The sequence below is a fragment of the Chiloscyllium punctatum genome, chromosome 8 (assembly GCF_047496795.1).
Source record: "Chiloscyllium punctatum isolate Juve2018m chromosome 8, sChiPun1.3, whole genome shotgun sequence".
In the NCBI taxonomy this organism is placed as follows: domain Eukaryota; kingdom Metazoa; phylum Chordata; class Chondrichthyes; order Orectolobiformes; family Hemiscylliidae; genus Chiloscyllium; species Chiloscyllium punctatum.
The window spans coordinates 70,171,247-70,199,020 of record NC_092746.1 but is presented as its reverse complement, the minus strand read 5'-3'; the positions used below and the strand labels follow the sequence as shown (position 1 = coordinate 70,199,020).

Below are 27,774 nucleotides of genomic sequence, written 5' to 3'. Positions count from 1 at the left end.
CTGTGGCACAGTGAACCACCGATTCAAGGTACATATATTGAAGAATATTTCATTATGTCTGCACTTTTTTTCTTTTAAGGTAGCCATGTTCTGATGAGATGCTCAGGAGCATTGGCTTGGAGAGTTTGTTATCCTAGAGTTGGCCATTCCGCCCATCAAGTCTTCTCTACCATTTAAAACAATCACGGCTAATTAAATACTTCAGTGCCTTTACCAACACTATCCCCCTCAACCCCTTACACTGCTAATAATCAGAAATCTGCCATCTATAAAATAAACTATACCTGCAAAGAGTGAGCTTCAACAACTCCCTATGGTGGAAAATTCAAAAGATTCACAACTGAATAAATAAACAGGATAGTGAGGAAGGCGGTTGGTATGTTTTCCTTTATTGGTCAGAGTATTTGGTAGAGGAGTTGGGAGGTCATGTTGTGGCTGTACATGACATTGATAAGGCCATTTTTAGAATATTGCATGCAATTCTGGTCTCCTTGCTGTTGCCAGGGTTGGAGGATTTGAGCTATAGGGAGAGGGTGACTAGGCTAGGGCTGTTTTCCTCGGAGCGTCGGAGGCTGAGAGGTGACCTTACAGAGGTCTATAAAATCATGAGGAGCATGGATAGGATAAATAGACAAAGTCTTTTCCCTGGGGTGGGCGAGTCCAGAATTAGAGGGCAAAGATTTAGGGTGAGAGGGGAAAGATATAAAAGAGACCTAAGGGGCAACTTTTTCACACAGAGGGTGGTACATGTACGGAATGAGCTGCCAGAGGAAGTGGTGGAGGCTGGTACAATTGCAACATTTAAAAGACATTTGGCTGGGTATATGAATAGGAAAGGTTTGGAAGGATATGGGCAAGGAGTTGGCAGGTGGGACTAGATTGCGTTGGGATATCTGGTGGGCATGGTCGAGTTGGACCAAAGGATCTGTTTCCGTGCTGTACATCTCTTTGACCTATGACTCCTATTTCAATCATAAATGTCATCCCCTTTATTTTTAAGTTGCACCCTTTTGTTTCAACTCAACCAATGGAAACATTCTACCTGCAAATACCATGCATATTTCTTTAAGTATTTTGTATGTTTCAATGAAATCACATCTCATTCATAGAAACTCGAGAAAATATAGGCCCAGCTTGCCCAATCTCTCTGTATCAGTTGCGCCATTGCAGGAACAAGCTGATGAACCCTCATCGCACTCCCTGTATGGTATGGTAATAATATATATCCTGGCATAAGGAGACCAAAACTGCGTGCAGAACTTTACTTACTTACAGTGTGGAAACAGGCCCTTCAGCCCAACAAGTCCATACCGACCCACCGAAGCACATCCACCCAGATCCATTCCCCTACACCTAACACTATGGGCAATTTAGCATGGCCAATTCACCTAACCTGCACATTTAGGAGGAAACCCACACAGACACAGGAGAATGTGCAAACTCTACACAGTCAGTCGCCTGAGGTGGGAATTGAACCCGGGTCTCAGGCGCTGTGAAGCAGCAGTGCTAACCACTGTGCCACCGTGCCGCCCACAGTGTAATCTAATGAAACTTCTACACACTTGAAGCAAGACCTTATTACTCCTATACTCAAATCCTCTTGCAAAATAGGCTAACTTTTCAGTAGTTTATTGTGCCTGCCATATAGTGTTCAGTTATTTATTGACAAGAACACCCAGGTCATTTTGTACATCAACACTTTTCAACCTCTTACTAGTTAAGAAATACTCTGCACATCTGTTCCTCCTGCCAAATTGAAAAGATGACATACAGTTGGTTCTGATATAACGTGGTAGTTCTGTTCTTGTACATTCTCATGTTACAGGAAAATTGTGCCATTAAAACTAATAGGCTGAGATCACGTTAAAGTCAATATACGCAAGGAAAGTTTGCATATTATAAATAATGGTCTAGGTTCTTCGATCACTTTAAAGCCAACTCGCTTTAAAGTTGAAGAAACACATACTATAGCACAACTGACTGTATTTTTCCACATTATGCTTTACCTACCACATTGTTGCCCACTCAGTAAGCTTGTCTAAAACCTGCTTAAGCTGCTTTACATCTTCGTCACAAAACATTTCCACTTAGCTTTGTATCACCTGCATCTCTGGCTGGGACCTAATCAAAAGCCTTCTGAAAATGTAAGTGTGTTATGTCCATCAGCTCTCCTTTATCAATTTTGTTTGTAACATTCTCAAAAAAGTCTCCAATAACTTCATCAAGCACAATTTCCCATTTGCAAACCCATGCTGACTATGCCCAATTAAATCATTATTACCAAGGTGTCCATTTAGCACATTCTTTATATTAGATTCTAGCATGTTCCTTACTACTGATGTAGAGCTAACAGATCTGTAGTTCTGGGTTTCCTCTCTGCTCCAATCTTATTAATGCGGTGACATTCTGTTTTTTGCTGATAACTCATTTGTTTTCCTGTGGTTAGAATTGATTTCTTTGTAATAAATAGTAGTTTCTTATTAAGTGCAGAAATGTAATTGGTGTTTTCTGCTAAATTGAGTTCATCAGGCAGGAAAATTGGGGATTTTGAGTAAAATGATCAAATTTTTAACTTTTGCAATGACTGTGGAGGCAGGCCAGCTCAAGTGTAGCTTCCTAAGTTGGCACAGGCAAAATGTACAGTCAATGCCAATGTATGACAGTCCCAAGATGCCCGCAACATAAATTCACTTAACCAGAAGCAATTTGGCAACTCATTTAATGATATCAACAACCACATGATCAAGGTTCCCTGAAGTATTGTCTGAAAGTGAGGAGTCTTTCTTTGTGCGTGGTTTCAGTTTTTCAACTAGTCTTCATTCAATGTCAAATTGAAAGAGGTACGTGCCTTTTCAAACTCCTTTATACTCAGATATCCTGCCACAAGCTAGATGCCTCAGGAGGTAGTAAATCCAAAGTGATCTAGTTGATTTACCAGATGCATACTGTGAGATTCTAAATGTCATCTCCTATCTTCATACACATCATGAATATCTGGCATCACTGTGAACCATAAAGTACAACCACAGATACATATCAGTAAACTCAAAGGAAGTGGAATAATCATCCTTAACAAGCAAGACTATATCAATAAAGTGTATGCTATTCTAATGACAGGTCTAAATTCACATCCATTGGACCTATCACTTAGCATGACCAGACAGTCTTACTCATATGAATGATGATAGCTGCTTTAAACAGTGATGAGCTTGGAGAGGTGCTTGCTTTGTCTGGATAATTTGGACAGAAGCCTTTTAGGAGCAAGCTGAGTTGGAGAAAAGCTCACTTAGAACAAGCTGCTAAGTTGATCTTTCTCAATTCTGAAAAGAAAACCCTAAAGTTCAAGGTGAAATCTTACTTTTCTTTCAAAAGTAATATTTCACCTTGAACTTGAGGGTTTTCTTTCAAAAGTAAGATTGAAGGGACATCTCAAGGTTGTACTACTTCAGAAACAACCATTCCTGATTAATAACTTGATCAGAACAGCCAGAACATCAAAGCAACGGTTTCCAGAATATTCTATATTTTATCCTTTTGCCTTCAAGAATACCCATTGGTAAAAGTAGTTTTAGAATCAGAGTCATTCAGGATGGAAACAGATCCTTCTGCTCAACTTCACTGCCAACCAGTGAAGTCATCCCATTTGCCTGAGTTTGACCCAATTCCCTCTAAATCTTTCCTTTCCATGTACCAAATGTCTTTTAAATTGTTCTAACTGTACTCCCCTCTATTACTTCCTCCAGTAGTTAGTTCCACACATGCACTACCCTCTGCATGGAAAAGTTACCCTTTAAGTTTCTTTATATCTTTCCCCACTCACCTTAAACTTATACCCTCTAACTTTGGACTCCCCAAGCCTGGAGAAAGACTTTGGCTATTCATCTTATCCATGCCCCTCATGATCTTATAAACCTGCATAAGGTCATCTCTTAGCCTCCTAAGCTCCAAGGAAAAGAAGACCCAACCTATCCAGCCTCTCCTTATAACTCAAAATCCTCCAATCTCAATAACTTATTTGCAAATGTTTTTTGCACCCTTTCCAATTTTCTTCCAGAAAGACAAGCTGCAGAGAAATCTATTTTTTCTCATTTTCTGAACTGTGAGTCTGTGTGTCTTTTAGGGATTTTTCGAGGGATACACATTTATCCCTCTATATTATTGGTTGTGTGTGCCAACCAATGATTGCACCTTGATTGAATAAGTTCAAATTTGATAATAAATCAATCATTCTATTCATTAAAGAACCTGGTTGAACTATCTTGTTATTAAAAACCTGATTACAGATTTTAATTTAATTTTACGAGTTAAAATATTTTTATTTTATGTTGTGACCAGTGAAATAGAGGGAGTAGAATGGTAGGGCACCCTCTGGCCTTGGTCTTAACAATTGAAACAAAAGAATTTCCCTAAGGTCTGCCCATCATCATGACGGCAGGAATATGCCGTGTGTCACAGATCGAAATGCAAATTAACTACCATTCAATTCCATAGTGTTCTTTAACTCTGAGACAGTCTATGAATAACTTATCCTTTACTGGAATAACTTCAGAAGTCATGTCTCTAATTCTTTACAAAATAGGTGTGCCTGCTATTTTATATGCTTAACCTTGTACATGTTAACCTCTTAAGTCAACATAGCCCCAATCTTTTATGAACATACGCACAAGGAGAAGGCTATTCAGCTCCTTGAGCCTGCTCCACCATTTAACACTAGAACTGATCTGATTATAACCTATTATTTTACAGGTCCACCCATCCTTGATAACCCTTCAGTCCCTTGCTTACAAAAATCTAGCGAGGGTTCTGCTTCCTCCATCTTTTCAGGAAAAAGGTTCCAAAGACTCACACCCTCATGACTTACAGAGGCACTGTGCTGGAAATCAAGCCCCACTATTCCCAACTCATCACAAGTGTGAAAACATATTAAGCCACCAAATTGTCCAAATCTACCTCAGAGGCTAATTCAGGTCAGAACAGTATGCACACCAGGTTTCTCCCATTAACAAGCGGCACAGTGGCTCAGTGGTCAGCACTGCTGTCTGACAGTACCAGGAACCCAGCTTTGATACCAGCCCTGTGTTATTGTCTGTGTGGAGTTCAAACATTCTCCCAGAGTCTGCATGCGCCCCCCGCCCCTCCCCGGGTGCTCCAGTTTCCTCCCATAACCTAAAGTTGCTTAGGTGGATTGGCCTAGGCAAATTGCTCTAAAATGCCTGGAGCTGTGCAGAGTACAGAGATTAGTCATGGTAATCCTGGTTTATAGGACAGGCAGAGTCTAGGTGGGATGCTGTTCAAAGGGTCAGTACAGACTCAATGGGCTGAATGGCCTCTTTCCACACTGTAGGGATTCTATACTTCCATAAGTAGTTATTTATTGCAAATAAATTATGTTTAATCAATAGCAAAAAACAAACATGAATTACTATCTTGTTACTCTATAATTTAACCTCTACCCCTTTTTAAAACGCCCATATACATACTGTTATGACACAGGGTAAACTCTCCTGCTTAATTTAAAACCAGCAACACAGAAAAGATTTATACCGTTCAGTAATCTGTAAAAATTCAACTGGCCAAGTACTGTGTAAAGTAAAAATTAACAATTTTATTTCTTAAAGGATAACAGAGAATAATTAACTAACCACTATTTACAATTTCTTTCTCTAACCCATCTTTTACCTTACCTTCTATAATACTATAGGTAAGTATTATCTATACTTATCCGATAGTCCGATAAAACTCTCAATTAAGATTTACAAAACAACACTTCTAATCTCAAAACCTGTAGGTTCTTGTCTTTGGATTTTCTTGTGTCTTCTTTTCCCCTTGTCAGTTTACTGATCGAAAAGGTACTTTCAAGACGTTTTTTCAAGCAGTCTGTTATATGCTAGGACTTGGCAGTTCTCCTCTCAACTATTCAATTTTCCCCTGGTTTTATACCCCAGAGCATTGGATTGTGTCATTGGTTTTGAACATTATCAATATACTCAATTCAAACTGGATTGTAGTTTGATATTTTTCAGGAGTATAATTTAAACTGATTGGCCAAATTTAAACTTGTTTTTGTCTCTAGGCAACGAGCTAATCAAGTTGTTCAACCGGCTGTTATATTGTTACCGTACTGAGAACACTTTGTGCTGTGTCTGGTAGTTCTGCAGCTTTTAACTCTCTTAAAAGGTATACCTACATCTTCATAACATATACACACAAACAGACACACACACACAGAGTGATAAGATAAATATTATGGGGAAAAGCAAAAGTCTGGCATCATCCCACATCACAGGCATTGATGAGATGTTTTCTTTCACATCCTTTTGATTCTTTCTGTCTTTTTGCTGCTGATGTACAATTGAATCTCAGTTGTTCGTTCACTGTTTGATGTTTTGTCCTTTCTATACCTCTGAAGGTATTTTTTTCTTCTTCCTTTCACAGAGCAAGATGAGGGAAACTGGCTAGCTACTGGGGAGCTCTTTTGCTTCTCTACACTAAGGAGAGAGTGAGGTACAGAGGTAAGACTCTTTCACTTTGCAGGCTAGTTAATGTTTTTGCTGTATTTTCACACACAAGATTGTAGCCACCTCTCCAGAACCAATCGTTTGGCTGTAACCATACAAAGCCCTCCTGATCCCAAACAAGTTGTGCCAATTGAAAAGCCAAGCAAAAGACCGTCTCTGGGCAAATGTGCACTGAACATACACAGCAGTGCTAATTTGGCTAAAACACTCTCTCACCTCTCAAAGAAGACAACATTGTAGATATAACTGCAAACAACTTATGCAGTTTTCTTGGTTTATCCAATTTTAGTCCAGGGTCCAAAATAATTTTTATACTGGGAATAAATTCACAATTTCTGATTTAAATATGTGAACCTTTTGTTTTAAACAGTGACTCCTCGTTCAATATTCTCTATTAATAGAGAATATCCCATCCACATGCACACTGTCAAGACCCCTCAGGATCTTGTATGTTTCAAGCAGATTGAGTTATAGAGTCACAGAGATGTACAGCACTGAAACAGACTCTTCGATCCAACTTGTCCATGCCGACCAGATATCCCAACCCAATCTAGTCCCAACTGCCAGCACACGGCCCTTATCCCTCCAAACCCTTCCTATTCATATACCCATCCAAATACCTCTTAAATGTTGCAATTGTACCAGCCTCCACCACTTCCTCTGGCAGCTCATTCCATACACACACCACCCTCTGCGTGAAAAAGTTGCCCCTTAGGTCTCTTTTATTCCTTTCCCCTCTCACCCTAAACCTATGCCCTCTAGTTCTGGACTCCTCCACCCCAGGGAACAGACTTTGTCTATTTATCCTATCCATGCCCCTCATAATTATATAAGGTCACCCCTCAGCCACCGACGCTCCAGGGAAAACAGTCCTAGCCTAATCAACCTCTCCCTATAGCTCAAATCCTCCAACCCTGGCAACATCCTTGTAAATCTTTTCTGAACCTTTCAAATTTCACAACATCTTTCTGATAGGACTGCATGCAATATTCCAACAGTGGCCCAACCAATGTCCTGTACAGCTGCAACATGACCTCCCAACTCCTGTATTCAATACTCTGACCAATAAAGGAAAGCACAGCAAACACCATCTTCACTATCCTATCTACCTGTGACTCCACTTTCAAGGAGCTATGAACCTACACTCCAAGGTCTCTTTGTTCAGCAATACTTCCTAGGACCTTACCATTAAGTGTATAAGTCCCCTGCTAAGATTTGCTTTCCCAAAAAGCAGCACCTCACATTTATCAAAATTAAACTCCATCTGCCACTTCTTGGCCCATTGGCCCATCAGACCAAGATCCTGTTGTAATCCGACTACTATGCACTACACCTCCAATTTTGGTGTCATCTGCAAACTTACTAACTATACCTCTTATGCTCGCATCCAAATCATTTATATAAATGATGAAAGATAGTGGACCCAGCACCGATCCTTGTGGCACTCCACTGGTCACAGACCTCCAGTCTGAAAACCAATCTTTGAGCCAGTTCAGTATCCAAATGGCTAGTTCTCCCTGTATTCCATGGGATATAACCTTGCTAACTGGTCTCCCAAGGGGAACATTGTCAAACGCCTTACTGAAGTCCATATAGATCACGTCCACCGCTCTGCTCTCATCAATCCTCTTTGTTATTTCTTCAAAAAGCTCAATCAAGTTTGTGAGACAGAATTTCCCACGCACAAAGCCATGTTGACTATCCCTAATCAGTCCTTGCCTTTCCAAATACATGTACATCCTGTCCTTAGTCTTCTAAACCTCAGTGAATACAAGTTTGACCAATCTTTCCTCATAAAATCCCATAACTCACCAATTCCTGGTGTCAGCCTGGTTAACCTTGTCTAAACTGCTTCCAATGCATTTACACGCATCCTTGAATAAGGTGTCCTTAAATAAACTGTATATGGTATTCCAGATGTAGCATCATCAATATAAATATATTAATGAAGCATAACCTGCCTAATTGTGTATTTAGTTCCCCTCCCAAAGAATGATAGTACTATATTAGCTTTCCTAATTACGTGCCGTACCTGCATACTGTACAGGGATATACTCTGCATCTTATAGTTCCTCAGTCTCTCACCATTTAGATAACCTGTTTCTTCATTGTTAAAAATCACACAACACCAGGTGATAGTCCAACAGGTTTATTTGGAAGCACTAGCTTTTGGAGCGCTTCTCCTTCATCAGGTGGTTGTGGAATATAAGATTGTAAGACACAGAATTTATAGCAAAAACCTACAGCGTGATGTAATTGAAATTATATATTGAAAAAAACCTGGGTTGTTTGCTAAGTCTCATCTTTTAGAGTGTGCATGCTGGTTTCAGTTCTTTCATATATAAAACACAAAACTTTTTTAAAAGTTACATTCTCAAGTGAACTTTAACAATTGGTATCCATGGCCAGATAATGCATCCAAATAAACCTGTTGGACTATTATCTGGTGTTGTGTGATTTTTAACTTTGTACATCCCAGACCAACACCAGCACTCCAAATCATGTTTCTTCATTATTTTTCCCACCGCATTTTCCCAATTTAGACCCCTTCTGGCACATCTTTTCGACTCGTGTAACCTATCTATATCTAATTCCAGCCTCTTATGCTCTGTTCCCAATTTACTTCCTATCTTTAGGTCATTATGAAGTATAATACACACTTAGTTCATTTGAATTGCATTTACTTCCAGATTATTCCCAGTTTCTTCATCAGAATTTTCCTATTTCTCGATCATTAATCTTTAAATCTAAACATTATATTGTAAAAATCCATAAATTATGAAAGAAATATTCTTACAATTCTAACAACAAGAATTTATCAGGAGTTGTATCACCTCAGCTTGCACAGGAAGTTACTGTGAGAATCAAAGGACAGGGTTAGCAGTGTAAGTGTTAGTAAACAAGAACCGATGATGTTTTGGAATGTTGAAAAGGAAGCGGAGGGAAACAAACTTTGTGATAGCATTACTCTTGAGATGGCAAATTTGGGAGAGAATGATCTATTAAATGTGAAGCTGGCAGGATGACAAGTGAAAACAGGGTTAACTTGTTCAAGGAGGAGAGGAGAAAAGAAACATTATGTCAAAGTGGACAACTGGGAAATGGAAGATAAAAACAATGACTGCAGATGCTGAAAACCAAATACTGGATTAGTGGTGCTGGAAGAGCACAGCAGTTCAGGCAGCATCCAACGACCAGCGAAATCGACGTTTCGGGCAAAAGCCCTTCATCAGGAATGATTCCTGATGAAGGGCTTTTGCCCGAAACGTCGTTTTCGCTGCTCGTTGGATGCTGCCTGAACTGCTGTGCTCTTCCAGCACCATTAATCCAGTAACTGGGAAATGGAACCAACTGGATCAACTGTTCTATCAACTAAGGTGGAGAGGATTCCTCATTTGAGGTAAAGACATAGCAAAAGCATTGGTATGGAAGGCAGCACCTTGATCAGACAGGTGCAACAGATACAGAGGAACTAGAGAATGGAACAGAGTCCTTACAGGAATGGAGAATGGTTCCTGGCATGAGGAGATTTTCTTTTGTGGTAGATTGGAAAAATGGAGTTGTTCTCCTGAGAGAAGTTTCAGAGGAGAATTGTTCAAAGTCTTGAGCGGTTTAGACAAAGAAGACTGACAGAATGTTTCTCATTGGTAAAATTGTTAGGAACTAGAGGATACCTATCTAAAACAGTAAGGACCCAAAGAATCAGTGGTGCCATGAGGAAAATATTTTTATGCAACAAGTAGTTAAGATATGGAATGCACTGCCAGAGAAGATGGTCAAAGCAAATTAAGCTCTGGTTTTGAAAAATACCTATTTAAGCACCTCAAGAGGGAAACATGCGCAGAGCTCGGGATAGTTAGCACAGAGACAGCAGACTAAAATGGTTCTTTCTGTGCAATAAAATAATTTGTTTTATTGGGCAGTTTTTGGAAGTCAGAGGCTTGTGGCGAATGCATTCATTGCTCAAAATACAATCTTCTCTATATTGGCTTGATCAAACATGGATTGATAATTACTTTGCAAAACACTATTTAGTCTGCAGCCATGAATCTGACCTGGTCTGGAAATGTAATTCTCTGCTCTATTCACACTTCCTGCCCTCATTCTCCTATTCTGTTCCCAAAAGCTCAATAAAAGCTCCAGGAAACCATCATACTTTTCAACAACACACTACAGCCTTTTAGACTCAACACTGATTTCAATAATTTCAGGTCATAACCTCTGACCTCCACCTCTCCAGATAGTAGCTGTTGGTAATGATTCAGGTATTTTTCCTTTGCATGTTTTCTAGATCCACTTGTTCCTTTACTTGTCCTATTACGATTTTTCTTTGTGTTATATTGTCATTCCTTTTGTCAGTTAATCTCTATTGCTTCCCACTCTGTCAAAGATCTTCCTTTTTTATTATATCCTTCCTCTCCTTTTTCCTTGCTCTGTCCTTGCTTAAATCTTGTTCCAGCTGTAATTTTTTCTTAATTCTGAGAAAAGATAATCAACCAGAAATATTGACTCTCAGATGCGAACAAACCTGCTGAATATTTCCAACATAGACATAGCTTTAAGAAGAATCAGTACTGTCCTTTTGAAATTGCTTCTATTCACATCAAATATAATAAGTTTAATGAGGCCTGTGATTAAAGAAAAATGCAATAATGAAAGCAACTAACATATCATTTTTCTCTCTGTCGATAAGTAAGTGCTAAATATTTCCTCATCTCCTTTCAAAACTGACAGCAGGATTGCTGTTAATACTATTACATTTACTTTAAAAAAAATTGTTCTCTGCTGTGCAAGTCGGGTTTTCTTTAAAAGCGATCTCTAGTTTGCAAGATGAATTGTTATTTAATGCGGTTAACCTTTTTACATGAAAAGGGTACACTTATCCATTTGACAGTTCAGTTTCAATAACTGCCTAAAGATCAATGCAGTTTTCATGACTGTGGCTTGTTACATGGGTCACTGTTTAAGATCATAAGAATTCTTATGTTTGGAGGCAACTCCTAGCGCTGAGTATTTTAACAACATAAAAATGATTTCCATGGTTATTTAGGGAAAAAATTGTTTTGAAAAGAAAGATGGGTTGAAATTGAGGAGAGGATAAAAGATGGATTGTCATTTCATTTTCTTTGCAAGCAATTTTCCAACTTGGTCCAAATCGGTCTGTCAGATGTTTCAAGCTTATGACTAAATCACATTATGAACTTGATCCAGTTCACCTTTGTAACAATGTCCAATTTTACAAACCTTGAAAAAGCTATGTGCCTCTGACTGTGACCTCTGCAGACCCCATTTCATTTCACCCAACTGTTTGTGTTTTCATCAAGCCTTCAAAGTATTTAATTCCTCCTTTGAATGTTTTTGTTTCTTCCCCTCACTCTATCCTTTAAGACTCCCTTAAACCCAGCTGTTTGATCAAGATTTTTTTGTGAACCCTCCTAATTCAGTCTTCTTTGGCTCAATGTCAACTGTTACCAGATCTATGTGCATTTGAAGCATAACTAAATGTATTTACATAGTATATTTCTCATATAACAAGTTAAATAGCTTTGAGATTAGATTACACAGTTAACTTAGAAAGGTAAAGAACCATTAAAACATGAATATATTCAAGGGAATTCACTTCCATGATGTCACCTAAGATTTGGAACAGTCAGTGACAGTCACTTAGCTTCATCCCAGGATGCTGTGTCCCTCAGGGTTTAGGAAATTACCAGCTAAAGGGAGGCTGGAGATAACAGTGCTTTCTACAGCCAGGAAGAACAGAAGTGTTGTCCTTGCCCTTCAAACAAACCTGCTTCTGAATCTGTGATTGTCTGTGATTCAACAACACCTACTGTCACAATTCCTAAAATCTGCTGATGAGGCCACTTTGCACAATGTTTACCAAATACTGTAAACAAACCCCTGCTGCAGCTTACTGTTTTACAGCCCCTCGCCAGGCCAGCCTCTCAATCTGGGCAACTGTCAACTGGAAACATACTCAGGGCATTTTACCATAAACTGCAGCAAGGCTCCATTTTCTGACATTTCAGGGGTCTCCTCCCTAGAACATATGCTCTCACCCTCCAACTATGTGTCAATTCAGAATCTTGTTGCTGGACTGAACCAACATGCCCTCAGTCTGTTGGTACGTATCACCACCTTTCCCAACAGGCCCACTGCCATCTCACCCAGATCCCCTTTTGCATTATGAGAGAAGTCAGGCCAGAGCCCATACAGGTGGAGGAATGCCCACTCTTTGTCAACTCCCCCTGCTCTCCACACACTGCACCCCAGAGGAGCACTTTCCCACCTCCTTGCCCAATTCCTTCGCAGTCTGCGCTGACAGACCCAACAGACTGACCCCAGCCTACCTTCTCAACTGACAAGACTGGGGCAGGCCATGCCAGGTGTGCCGAGATGCCTGACTGGTGCCTGTAAATCTCCCAGACCACATTCAACCTATCTCAATACAGAATAAATGGACTGACCATTTCCCACTCCCTTAAGTGCAGAGGCATGCACCCCTGTCTGAGAATCTCCTGGCCAGATAGCTGACTGTGATCAATGTCCTTGACTAGTATGGAAGGCGACCCAGTGTCTTACTCTGCAGGACCCTGGAGGATTCCTGCATTCATTATGGGCTGGACGATTATCCAGAAAGTTGGAGCTTACACATGTAGGGGCTTTGCTACATATGCTGCTAGTACATAGAACATGAGAGATTGCCAATTACTGTACAGCAAGGTGTACACTCTCTAAACAGAGGATGGTTCAGCAGCAGTGCAAGCTGCTCAGTTGTAGGACTGCTTTAATTGGCACAGCAAGGTAAGGCCAGAATGCTGTTAGCATTCAGGTCGGCATTATGTGAGCAAGTGCAAAGAGAGCAAAAGTACATCCCTCAGTTGCATGCTGGTCCAGTGGGAGCATGCTGGGAGCCTGAGCCTGTAAACTTTCAATGCTAGCTGCTGGTGTGCCTTGTAATGCAAATCTGAAATTCCAGAGTGCATGGCCAGTACACTGTAGAAGTGCCATAAAGGTTACAAAGATAGGCTGGGACTTTTCTCACTGGAGCGTAGGAGATTGAGGGGTGATCTTATAGATATTTATCAAATCATGAGTGTCATAGATAAGGTGAATAGCAAGAGTTATTTTTTTCCCTAGGGTGGGGGAGTTCAAGACTTAGGAGCATATATTTAAGGTAAGAGGAGAAAGATTTGAAAAGGACATGAGAGGCAACTTTTTTTAAACGTAGTGTGGTTCATATGTGGAATTAATTGCCAGTGGAAGTGGTGAATGCAGGTACAGTTATAACATTTGAGAGAGATTTGGATAAGTACATGAACAGGAAAGGTTTGGAGGGATATGGGCCAAAAACAGGCAAGTGGGACTAGTTTAGTTTGGGAACATGATCAGCGTGGTGTATTTCCATACTGTGTGGTTCTATGACTAAGATTGACTGATTCTGGCTGCCGGGAATGTGTGGCGCTGGAAAAGCACAGCAGGTCATACAGCATCCGAGGAGCAGGAGAATAGACGTTTTGGGCAGGAGCCCTTCGTCAGGAATGAGGCTCCTCGGATGCTGCACAACCCGCTGTGCTTTTCCAGCACCACACATCCTCAACTCTGATCTCCAGCATCTGCAGCCCTCACTTTCTCCTGTCTGGATGCCAACATCCATGGAGGAGGAGTGCATTCACCTGGTACCGATGAATAGTGCCCATAGATTTTTGCTGTACAATATGAAGGTAGTTCGGAACAAGCAGTGACCTGAACCTGCCAGATACATTGGCAGTTTCTTTGCTGACTTTTCCCGATATCGAACTTGTTTGGCAAGATTTACGAAATGGAAGGCTGGATATTAGTGAGGAAAGTTGTGGCATTAACAAGAAGCTTAACATGCAATAATGAACATCAATTGGCATCTCAACACTGTCTGACAAGAATCTCTCTACGCTACTTGGGAAAAGGCTAAAGGTGGAATCAGGTGATCTTGGCATTGCAATGGGCCTTGCCACACCTGATTCACTTGCCTAATTCTGCCACCCATCTTTCAACAGCCCTCACTCAGACGCTTACAAAATTCCACCCACGGTTTCTTTGTCAGTTTGGAGAGCAGGCCCACAGGAGTCAGCAGGATTGATCAACAATAATACAGTTTTATTGTTCAAAAGATCATTCTTTGCTCCACAGCAAGTGGTAGCTTTATCTCAATAAGTTCCTGAAGAAGCTACCTTTTGTGATGAGCATGAGTAGAAAGTATCAGGAAGGAGCTCAACCTGCAACAAGTGAAACTTTACTTAAGTACTCTATTGTTTTATATTTAAAGACAAACCTTGAATTCAGAACTGAAGCCAATTCTGTTAACTGCTATCAAGTAGTGCAGTCTCTGCCTTGGGCTATGGCTGTGATTGGAGCGAGCAAATTAAGGTTACTAATGACTCATACACAATTAGTTCCTCCTGAAAGGATTAAATCATTACAAAACAATCACAGTGGCTGAACAACAGTTGAACTATGAGGGGTAAAACAATATTTATGGGCATGATAGTTCCAAGGTGACACATTTGGTAACTTAAATTTGGAACAAAATCAATTCATTCGCAAACTTAAGAATCAAATATTTGAAACAGGAAGATATGTAATCCTCCATGGAGATACTGATGACTGACTCATTAATTAACCAAGAGGAATAGATCAATCACTAAGAACACAACTCCAGACCAATATCTTAATAAGCAGTACCATGAGTGGCAGCCAAGGCAGCCATTTTGCAATTCACAATTACAGCCAATCACACACACAGCATGACCTGAAGTTAAACACCATGAAGGACCACAAAGTCAGTCCAACAATCCACAATCTGATCAGCATTATTTCAAGGACTCTCTGAGTACTTCAATAAGAGTTTTTTTTTCTGGCTGCAGGTAATATTGCACACATTTTGAAGGTTAACTATACTTAGAGACTTCAAGTCATAGGGATGTACAGCACGGAAATAGACCCTTCAGTCCACGTCGACCAGATATCCCAACCCAATCTAGTTTCAGTACTTTCTGAGGTTTGGTCTGGCTCATCATGCTGTCATTTTTGTTTTGTGTTATATAGTGCTAGAAAGAGTTGCTTCGGGGATAGCCTGCTAGAGAGCCCTTTACGAATTGAGCATAAGAAAGAATTGGCAGAGTTGACACTACACCAATCTAAATTTGGACAATGACTTAATGTAATAAGACAAGGCGTTTCACAGTCGCAACTTGAAATTGAGTGGCAATTGAGAAAGAGCACACCCAGCACATTTGATGACCACACTGTTGTTAAGGTACTGTTTTCCCATGTCAAATTCAGCAAATGACCAGTGCAAGTGAGGATTTCAGTCCACAAGTCATTGTGACCCAACTACTGCAGCTACAGCTACAGCCTAAAAGGAAAAAGCAAGAATAGTTGGTTGACAAGAGAACTGCAATGGTACAGAATTTTTTGCCTCTGGATTATTTTGAGATGTGGCTTACAATACAAGCGAACGTTTGAAGGCCTGTAAACAAGAACGTGAACACACATTGCATGTTTTTCAATTCAACAAATAGCACACAGCCTTGTCTCGTTCATTTTTTTAGGGCAATGTTTTGACCAATTAGAGTTGACCTACATGGCTAAAATTTAAACAAAGCTTCGTGTTTAACTGTCAATTACCATATAATTAGTTTTTTTTTAAATCACACAGGTTATGGTGCAACAGGTTTATTTGGAAGAAGTGGCTTTCAGAATGCTGCTCCTTTGTAAGGAGCAGTGCTCTAAAAGCTAGTGGTTCCAAACAAACCAGTTGGTCTATAACCTGGTATTAAGTGATTTTTAACTTTGTACATGTCAGTGCAACACCAGCACCTCAAAATCATGACTACCATGTAACTAGCATATCCTCTGTGGCAATGCTTCTCCTAAGGAACACTCTCTATTTGCATTCAGTATGATAAAGTTGTTGGCCTCTTACACTTGCATTTCTTATGAGACAAACAGGAGGCTGGAAGAACACCGCAAGCCAGGCAGCACCAGGAGGTGGAGAAGTCAATGTTTTGAGTATTAACCCAGGTTGTCCAGAAGGGCTAATACCTGAAACGTTGACTTCTCCATGTCCTGATGTTGCCTGGCATGCTGTGTTCTTCTAGCCTCCTGTTTACCTACTTTGGATTCCAGCATCAGCAGTTTATTTTGTCTCTAACCTGCAGTTCTTGTGAATTGTCCTGATGAGTGCAACATGGAGAGCTTCAATAAAACATGCCTGCTTTCAGCAGTATTCAACATCTTTCTTATTATATAACTGCAATGAATGTTGTATATCAAGAGAAGCACATTGCTTTTATTTTCTCTTGCCAGGGTTGAGGAACAGTGTGTCTAAGATTTTGCGCGAACTCTCCTACTCTGAGGTGGAGGATGCCAGTAACTGCATGCACACTATCTTGAATTTTTTCTGTCATCTTCAGAAAAAGAAAAGGACTCTAATATCTGACGGTGAATCTGGTCTGTGATCTCATGTATGCATCATGTAGCTTAAATTGAAAAATGCCAATAACATTTGTGCTATACAGTTATCAAGGTTAGAAATCACATGACATCAGCTATAGGCTAATTTGAAATCACAAGCTTTCAGAGAACTGCTCCTTTGTCAGGTGAAGTGAAGAGATTCACACGGGCACAGAATTTATAATCAGAGAGATCAATGGTGCAAATGGAATGTCAACAGGCTGAATAATAAGTCTTTGCAGGTGATCAAGAGCATCGGGTGGTGTAAGTAAAGTGTCAAAAGCTGAATAGCAAATGAAGGGATGACCTATAATCCAATTCATTGAGGCAGAGAAATAATTACAAAAAATTAAAAATAAGATGGTGTTAGAGACAAACCAAATGACTGGAATAATATGATAGCTATAACAGTCGCATGCTGAGGGTCTACCAAAGTATCAGGTAATCCAAAGTTGTACAAACTAATTAAGGTAAAGAGGTCATAGCAAGCTATCAAGGTGATGGTTTCAAAACAGGACAGTAAGCAAGATTTTACAGATACAGAACAGATTGCCAGGGTTATGTGTAGCGCAATGTGAACCCAAGATCATGGCGCAGGCTGTCTTAGTGGATACAGAACTTGGCTATCAGTTTCTGTTCAGTGATTCTGTGAGGTTGCATATTTCGAAGGCCACCTTAGAGGTCATTTACACGAAGATCAGAGGCTGAATGTCCTTGACCACTGAGGTGATCCCCAACTAGGAGGGGACAGTCCTATCTGGTAATTTTTGCAGTGTTCATTCATTCAACATGGATACTATCATCATACATGGAAACACCGCCCACCACATACACAACAAATACTCATATGACTTGACCAATGCTGTCTACTTCATATGCAGCAGTCAAGGATGCCCCAAGGCATGGTATATTGGAAAGACCATGCAGATACTATGACAATGGATGAATGGACACTGGATAGACTTATTATTCAGCCTGTCAACACTCCACTCACACCATTTGTATGGCTTTTCGAACGTGTGGCTTTTGACCTTGACCACCCCAGTCCAAAACTAGCACCTCCACATCATAGCTACACAATTATCAGACAATAATGGTCATCAACAAGAAGAATCTAACCAACATCCTTGACAGTCAAGGGATTACCATCAATGAATCCCTCATTATCAATATGATGAGACCCCCCCCAAACATTAACTGAATGAGCCATACAAATACAGTAGTTGCAACAGGTCAGATGTTTGATATTCTGTGGCAAATAGCTCAAATCCTTACACAAGGGAGTCCTTCTTCCATCGACATACAAGATAGAAATATGATAGAATCACAATGGTGTTGGCGGTGCTTCATCTGGTAGTATTCTTGCATCTGACACAGAGGGTTGATTCTTACTCTGAGTCTTCAGCACAACAGTTCATGATGATACTCCAGTTGCAGAACTGAAGCAGTGCTGCATTCTCAGATATACTCTCATTCAAATGAGATGTTGAACGGAGGTCCCATCTATCCCCTCAGATGAATGTAAGAGATTCCACGGTATAACTGCAAAGGGAAGCTGGAGAGTAGTTTGTGGTGTCCTGGTGAATATGTAGCCCTCAATAAACACCAACAAAATACATTAACTCAACAGTATCACATTGTTGTTTGTGGGAGTTTGCTGTGCAGCGGTAGCTATCCAATTTCTTACATTACATTAGATTCCCTACAATATGGAAACAGGCCCTTCAGTCCAACCAGTCTACACTAACCCTCTGAAGAGTAACTCACCCAGATCCATTCCCCTACATTTACCCCTGACTAATGCACCTAACACTATGGTGCACTTTAGTTTGGCTAATTCACCTGACCTGCACGTTTGGATTGTGGGAGGAAACCGGAGCACCCGGAGGAAACTCACGCAGACACGGGGAGAACGTGCAAACTCCACATGCAACAGACAGTTGCCTGAGGCGGGAATCGAACCCGGGTCCCTGGCGCTGTCAGGCAGCAGTGCTAACTGCTGAGCCACCAATGATTATACTTCAAAAATAATTCACTAATTGTCAAGCCTTTTGTGACATCCAGTGGTTATGAAAGGTGCCATGTAAATGTAAGTCTTTCTTTTTCTCTGTAATCAGCAACAGTGAAGTTATCACTTAAAACCTCTGCAGCATAACTGGGATGTTTGCTTGCCTTCTCATAAGCTGCCACCTTTTCATGGCTTTAGCGTCTCCACACTTGTAGTCAGTGCTCGTAATGTTCACCATCATTCATCCTAATTGCTAAAATATGGACAGTGCTGGTAATGGAGCTGATAGTTGAAGGCACACGATTGAAGGATGCCCTCTCTCTGTCATCATATTCTCCTTCCTCCTCTGATTCGGTATCACAAGTGAAAAAGGAAAATTACTTTCGATGCAACAAGAGAAATGAAGCATGTATGATTACACGATCTACAGCTTGCAAGGCAGAAAGGACCAAAAGACAATGCACTAATGGGAGGAGAAGAGACCGATGCATTCAAAATATCCTGCTCTATAATGTCCTCCTCTTTCTCTCTCCCCCATTTACTCCAACCCACGCATGACCTTTAGCCACAGTCTCATAAGGCTCCTTCCCATGAAGAGGAACAACATATGGCCAACATTGCTGACACAACCTCTCACATATAACCTAATTCTAGTCACAATTTAATGACTCACTTTAACTAAATATAACTACATCCCATCCGAACACCCTCTGCTCCCTTGTCCCTAATGCCCATTGTAGACCCAGATCTTCTAATTGTCTAATTGGAGAATGTGACAACTCCATACATGAGCTTTCACTTATAGGCAGAAGAACCACTAATGAAACCAGTAATGGTTAGTCTGCCCACACAATACAAAACCAGAATTTTGTCATCATGACCAATGACTATTTTACAGTTTTACGATCTGCTGCACCCAGCTTTCATCTATTGGAACCTGCTATAGGAAGGATATTATTAAATTGGGGAGAATTCAGAAAAGATTTACCAGGATGTTGCTGGGAATAGAAAGTTTGAGTTATAAGGAGAGACTGGGACTTTTTTCACTAGCGTACAGGAAGTTGTGGTGTGACCTTATAGAAGTTCATAAAATCATGAAGTTGGATTGCAAGGGTCTTTTCCTTTGGTCGGGGGAGTTCAAAACCAGAGGGCATTGGCCGAAGGTGAAAGGAGAAAGTCTTAAAAGAGACTGGACAGTCGATGCAGGTACATTTACATTTAAACAACATTTGGGTAGTACATAAATAGGAAAGATCGAGAACATAGAACATAGAAAAGTACAGCACAGAACAGGCCCTCTGGCCCACAATGTTGTGCTGAAATTTAATCCTAAGGTAGAATATAGGTAACTTTACCTACACACCCCTCAACTCACTGCTATCCATGTGCATGTCCAGCAGTCACTTTAATGTCCTCAATGACTCTGCTAGAGGGATATGAGCCAAATGCAGACAAGTGGAAATAGTTTAGTTTGGGAAACTTGGTCAGAATGGACGAGTTGAACCAAATGGTGTGTTTCTGTGCTATATGACTCTATGTCAATGAAGCAGTACCTGGCTTGTAGAACATGGAACGAACAGGATGCCAAATCAAACTAACCTTCTGCCTGCCCTTGGTCCATATCCCTCCATTCCTTTTATATTCATGTGCTTATCTAAAAGTCCTTTAAATGCTCTAATCATATTTGCTTCCATCACTACCCCGGCAGCACGTTCCAGACTCCAACCACTCTGTGTAAAAAAAAACCTGTCCCTCATGTCTCCTTTGAACTTTCCTCCTCTCACCTTATATGCATGCCCCCTAGTATTAGACACTTCAACTCAATTTTGACTGTCAAACCTGTCTATTCATCTCATAATTTTATAGATTTGTATCAAGTCTCCCCACAGTCTCCACGACTGAAGTGTGGCCGAACCAAAGTCTTTTAAAGCTATAACATGACATCCTGATACTTGTATTCAATTCCCCAACCAGTAAAGGAAAGCACGTCGTACACCTTCTTTACCAGCCTATCTACTTACATGGCCATTTTCAGGGAGCTATGGACTTGAGCCCCAAGATCCTTCTGTACATCAATGCTGTTCATTACAATGAGCGGAGAAATGGCAGATGGAGTTTAATCAGGGTAAGTGTGAGACGCTGCACTTTGGGAGGTCAAATATTAAGGAAAAGTATACAGTTAATGGCAGTTACATTTAAAAGACATTTGGGCAGGTATACGAATAGGGAAGATTTAGAGGGATATGAGCCAATTGTACAGAGAACAGTACTCCAGGATGATGCAGCATACTCACTGAAGTGAAGGGCTCCCAAAAACCAGTTCAAGCAGCAGAACCATATCTTCCACAGCTTAATTGTCTCCTCCATAGTGGTCCTGATCAAAGCTCGGGCAACATTAAACCTGTGTTCCCCATCAGTCAGGGGGCTGTACATTTGTGTCATCAGCCATCTTGCAGTGGGTAGCATATTCCCCAGTAACCAGACTTGTCAAGGTACCTGGACCTTCAAATGTGCCAGGTATACAAGAGTGCTTCAGGATGTGGGAATTATGGTAACTGCCAGGGTAGAGGGCACACACTTCCAGGAAGTGGGAACTGTGATCAAAGAACACATGAACATTTATCAAAAAGAGCCCTTCCTGTTGATGAAATCCACAGCATTGTAACATGGTCTTGAGCAGTCAATAACACCCAACACTGGGGGAAGCCTGCTAGGTTTCTGAAATGTACTGCCGAGGCTGCGACACTAACCTCATAACGGGGGAAGGAAATGAATTGCTGTGATCTTGCACAGATGGAGCCAGTCACTGACCTGATGTATTTGTGGGGGCACAACCAAGAAATCCGACACAGGTCACTCATTACTCCTTGGAAGGAGCTAGTCACATAGATGTTCAGTATGGCTACCACCTGTAGTGTCACTGAAAGAGGGTAGCTCTCAGGCCCGCTGAAGCATCCAACAATTCCGTTACAATGTCCCAGGACATATGGAACCTGCATCAATACCATGTCTCCCTCATTCCCAGGGCTGAAAAATTCTGTGCCTCCTGCAGAACCCCATGTATTCTGAGGGGCACTACAGCAATGACTTCTCGGAGTTAACTACTCCTTACCTTTCTGAGTCTGCCTGCCTGTTGCTGCTCCTGGTCTTTCTTCAGCCCTGATCCTCCTTCATCCATGTTTACCTCCTTAGAAATGAAGCCATAGCAACCACCTCACCACCCCAGTGGCTGGGTGCAGCAGTCTCAGTGGAAATGACCTACATTTAGAACACAAGGGGCAAGGGAGTTTCTCAGATCTCAGACAACTCATGCATAGCATACCCTGAAGGTGAGGGCTGAACACACTTCTCTACACAGTGAGACAGGCTGCCCCCTGGTAACAAGTAGTGTATCTCCATTCACCTTCATCCTCACTGTGTGCGGCAACTTGGTGAAGGTGCCACGCCAGCTGAGTGACCACCACATGTCATCAAAAAGGGAGAGCCTGGAGCATACTGAGACCCTTCATATCCCATCCCCACATCAACCATTCAGCTTCTCACTGCATTCAGCACTGACCGTCATCACACTTACATTACAGATAATGAAGCAGTGGTGTGCAGCTTAGAAGTTGCATGATTAATAGTTCACCTTTGGCCAGCGCTGATCTTTATTCATGAAATTGCTGCTAATTTCCGCACCATTGAGATGCCCAGGTTTAATTTAAAAGCACCAATGGCATGTGATAAATTGCCATTGACCAGCATCCAACTCCTGAGCTACTTCACTCTCTATGTTTTGCAAATGACAAATGAAATGACTGCAAATTAAATGTAGCTGGGATTTCCAATCATCTGCTTCATGTATTTGTTCCTTCCATGTCCTAGCATCCAGCTAACATGAATGCTTTGCTTCTGCCTTTCAGACTGACAGTGACCCTGCTCACTCTAACTGCTGTCCCAGTCATCTTCTAGCAACATTTCATTTCGAGAGAACAGCAAGTGGCAGCAGGAAATGCTGCCCTTGGTGCATTCGGTCAGCATCAAGCTCCATCTCTGCTTCCTCAGCGCCCCACCCACAGTGAATTGGAAAGATGCCATGATGAATGTGAGGGATTAACAAATGCCAATGTCCATGGGCAGGGGATGCACTCGTCCAGTGCCCAAGACTTAGATTGGTAGTACACAGATTGAAGTCTGTTAGATCAAGCCATGAGCTGAATCTGCCAGATACCTGCACTGAATTGTATGTTAAGTTTTCTAGCTGGCTAGCATGTTCAGCTCGTTTGCTAAGATCAAAAGCTAAGTATTAATGAAGTGAGTGCTGTTAATAAGGAGGTTAAAAAACAGTAATCCTCCATAGTTGGCAACTCGCCATTGCCTTGCAAGAATCTTGCTACGCCACTCATGAAAGGCATTAAAGATGTAGTGAGATAGTTGTGACATTAAGATGAGGCTTGCTGACTTTTCATTCAATTCTGTCCCACATCTCACCATAGCCCATTTCGCTCAGCCCCTCATAAGACTCTGCCTGTGGTATCCCTTTAAGAAGTGGCAATCTTTCACTATCAGACTGGGTGTTGATAATGTGCTGCCTGCCAACTTCCATAATTGCATCAAGCAGCCAGAACTAACTGTGAGATTAATGGGTTACATGCAGCAATCACGGATGTTAGAAGCAGCACATGTTTAATAAAGTGCCAGCAAAGCACTGAACGGAGCAGGTGAAACTTCTACCGTGATACCTGTACCTTTTTCCTGTGTTTATCCAGGAACACCCTTCCCTTGCCCAAGTCAATGCTTTGTACTGATAAACTGTTTTAAGCCAGCTAAACCTCAACAGTACCTTTCCACACACTTGGGATGCTGTAAGCCTGGTCAACTTGCACCCAAGGTCTTCGCACTCAGTAAGAAGTCTTGCTACATCTCAGCTAACAACTCCTGATGGATTTAGACTTCTCAATTCCCTGATTTGAGAAGTGAGTTTCTGGGAAATCCAACAGACCAATTGAACAATGAATGTATCAAAGTTAAATATTTTGTTATTTGAAGATATTAGAATCAACAGCCACAATACGAGGTTCACAAGCTCAATTATTTTAGAAAACTAGGGAGCTCAATCACCCTAATACATTGTAACAAACAAAAAGTACAGTCTTAACACCTATCTTGATCTTTGTTGTAACTAATTACATTTTTCAGGATAGTATGTTTTTTTCTACTTCTCTTGATTCAAAGCCAGATTATACTCAGAATCAGATAAGTTTACTGGTGAATTTTTGAAAAATAGAATTGATTTTCCTGGGGATCTGAATTTTCAGAATCATATCAATTACTTAAGATTGATTTTGTTGTAGACAACTCTCACTTCTGCTCTTCAATCATATGAAGCACAAGACAGAACTCTCTCTCCATTATCAGTGACCTTTGTTCTCATTAAATGAGAGAACAGTGACATTTCAAAGGTTAGGTTGCTCAGCTTAAAAATTCTTCCACTAGATTTAATGAAATTAAACAATTTCTGGGTTACACAACTGGCCAACTTTCTGATTTTGCTTTCAGTAATTTCTTCCTGATTAAATTCTTTCACACTCCAGCACAATGGTCTCTGATTCAAGGCATACTCAAAATTTCAGTTTATAGATGGAGGTGCAGCAGCTTCACTATGATGCTCTTTTGTTTGCCATGGTTAATCATTATACGATGCATTTTGTTTCTATATTTATAGCACCCTATTCCTCCTAACCACTTCTAGAGCCAAATCATTACATTACATTTTACTAAGCAATACTAACAAATCAAAATTCAAAATCACACAACACCAGGTTATTGTCCAACAGGTTTAATTGGAAGCACACTAGCTTTCGGAGCGATGCTAGTGTGCTTCCAATTAAACCTGTTGGACTATAACCTGATGTTGTGTGATTTTCAACTTTGTACACCCCAGTCCAACACCGGCATCTCCAAATCCTAACAAATCAAGAATGTTCAATGTTTTTTCAATAGTGCATCCCAAGTAAGCCTGGTCATTGTTGTAACTTATGCAATTACAAATAAAAATAGGATAATGACCAAATCATATGCTTATGGTGGCATGAGAGAAATAAATGTTACTCAGGACATTAAAAGCACTGCCCTGTTCTACAGGTTGTTCTGCTATAATGTGTGTTTCGTTAATGCAAATTCACTGTAAAGCAATTGAAGAATTGGGGACACTGTTTCTAAAGCTTGAACTTTCAAAACGTTTGTTGGCTATAAAATGGTTGCATCACCAACACTTTTGATGTTGTTTCTATAATGCAGGATTGCACAAGGACGCAATGATCGCATTATAGAAGCATTGCCGATTTTATATCCACCTGAGGGAACAGACTGGCTCATTGTAAGTTCTTTCACAAGTCTTCCTCAATACTACAACTCCTAGATTATTTACTCACATGTCTTACTATGGCTCACACACTTAATTTTCTGACTCAAAAGTGAGTGTGCAATTGAGTCATGTTCAGTAAATCTACTGCAATAACTTTCATGGCCCAGCAATTGGCTGTTGTCACTATCCACCAAACAAAATGCCTACTTTTATCCAAGTACTGGGAAGACATCTGTGGAAAAATTCAAATAATTTTAAATTGTACAAGTATTAATCTTGTATATAAAATAACTTAGAAGTGAATGGATGGAAGAGCAAAACTAATGGTAGAAATACATAATCATTTAAAAAAATACATATCTGCTCCCTTGCTCAAGAGAGTACCCTGCCATGAAGTTTAATATCTACATTACAAACCCAAATTAAAAGGCCCTTCAGTCTAAGTATGAGGTCATTTTTATTCCCAGTCAGGAGCCTTGCTAAATGTTACAGATCAGCAATGTTGGTGCATGATTTTCTGATTGTTTAAATGAATGGTCAGAAAATTCATGTTGAATACACACAACAGTCGGCAAGGTACCTCACAGAGATAATAAAGTCACAAAATTACCCAGCAATCTCAATCTTCCAGATTGCTAATGTTACCATCTTCCCATTATAACAATTAGCTGCCCAGGATGATTAAGTGCAGCCCATTGTAATCATTAGTTTCCCTTTGTGGACAGAAATATTTTCTAAACTATGTCTTACCTTGGTTTATACAAATATTCAGGAACCCAGGAATGTGCCAGCATTTTACACTTCAATACTTGAAACAAAAGATCACGCTGAATCTTGAAAAAATGTTATGAGCAGCCAAGAAAGAAAATCAACATGCAATACAAAAATATATTAAATAATGAAGCAGGTGCTATTCACTGAACAAAATAACTCCTTTTGTTAATTTGGATAGTCACAGACTGAAACTGAGGAATTGTTTTACATACAGGAGTACTACTTACACAATTTAAAATGTAATTATTTCAATTTTGTGAAAGAATAGTTCTTGCGTATTATCGATGAAACAATTATATCTGACAGTTTTACAGTTTAACAACAATCATGTGGATAGATAGGCACCTTTTGTTTTATATTAGTGAGGCTTAAACTGAGGAATTTGTTGAAACATTGCCAGGATTTCATGCATTTTGGATTCATACAGAGATTCAGAATTTCTGACACAGTCATTTTTGAAAATGATTGAAGTGAAAGGAAACAACCCAATTGTTTACAAAAGCAAAATACTGTGTATGCTTGAAATCTGAAATCAGGACAAAAAAGTTTGGAAATACATAGCAGGTCTGATAGTATCTGTGGCAATGGAACAGATTTACTTCTTCAGGTTAGATTCCCTACAGTGTGGAAACAGGCCCGTTGGCCCAACACACCAACCCTCTGAAGAGTAACCCACCCAGACCCATTCCCCCTGACTAATGCACCTAACTCTACGGACAATTTAGCATGGTCAATTCACCTAACCTGCATATCTTTGGACTGTGGGAGGAAACCGGAATACCCGGAGGAAACCCACGCAGACACGGGGGGAATGTGCAAGCTCCACACAGACAGTCGCCAGAGGCTGGAATCGAACCTGGGTCCCTGAGCTAACCACTGAGCCACCGTGCCGTCTTAACTGTTTCGCTTGCTGCAGATGCTTTCTGACTTGCTGAGTTTTTCTAGTATTGTCAGTACTCACAATTCCTACTGATCAGAAGCTTATAATAAATTTGCAGGAAAAAAAATTGCTGTTAAGTTCTGCAGACAAATAGCAGGAGTACCAAGTATGAACATCTCAAAGGAAATTGGATGGTTATTTGAAATGGAGAATAACACTGAGTGTGAAGTTCATTTGGAGAACCAATGAAGGTGCAATGGGACATAAAGGCTTCTTGTGCACTGTAAATGGTAGCACATACAGCCCTCCTGCAAAAAGGCCATTGCTTGACCAAAGATGATGATAATGAAAAACATCTTTCAAAGTTTTTAATTATATGTGGATACGCAAGCAAGCTGCAAATAATAAAAACCCGTATTTTGCTTAGATGTGGATTCAGCAGGTCATTGTATATCCCATTGCACTACGGATTTTCCAGAGTAGGCATTCTGGCTTACATTCTTTCAATTAATCCACAATAGTAACATGCATTTGTGAATTGTTTTCTATGGATTGCAGTTACGTCTACAATAATACAATAGATACAGGTGAGTTTTATTTGAAGATCTACAAAACTATACCACAGAAGTGCAAATTTCATTCTGTGGATTATAGCATACTAGTGCACTATTTTAATTACTGAAGTATTTTTTTAAAATGAACTGAGTTTGTCTCCTCTGTTCATGTGAGAGCTTATTTTCATGGTTAT

The 27,774-nt window shown here is 40.4% G+C and overlaps 1 protein-coding gene across 1 annotated transcript in view; it reads right to left on the bottom strand.

Moving 5' to 3' along the window:
* Positions 1-27,774, bottom strand: part of ctnnal1 (catenin (cadherin-associated protein), alpha-like 1) — a 314,649-nt gene that overhangs the window by 205,579 nt on the left and 81,296 nt on the right. The gene's annotated exons all lie outside the window — the stretch shown is intronic.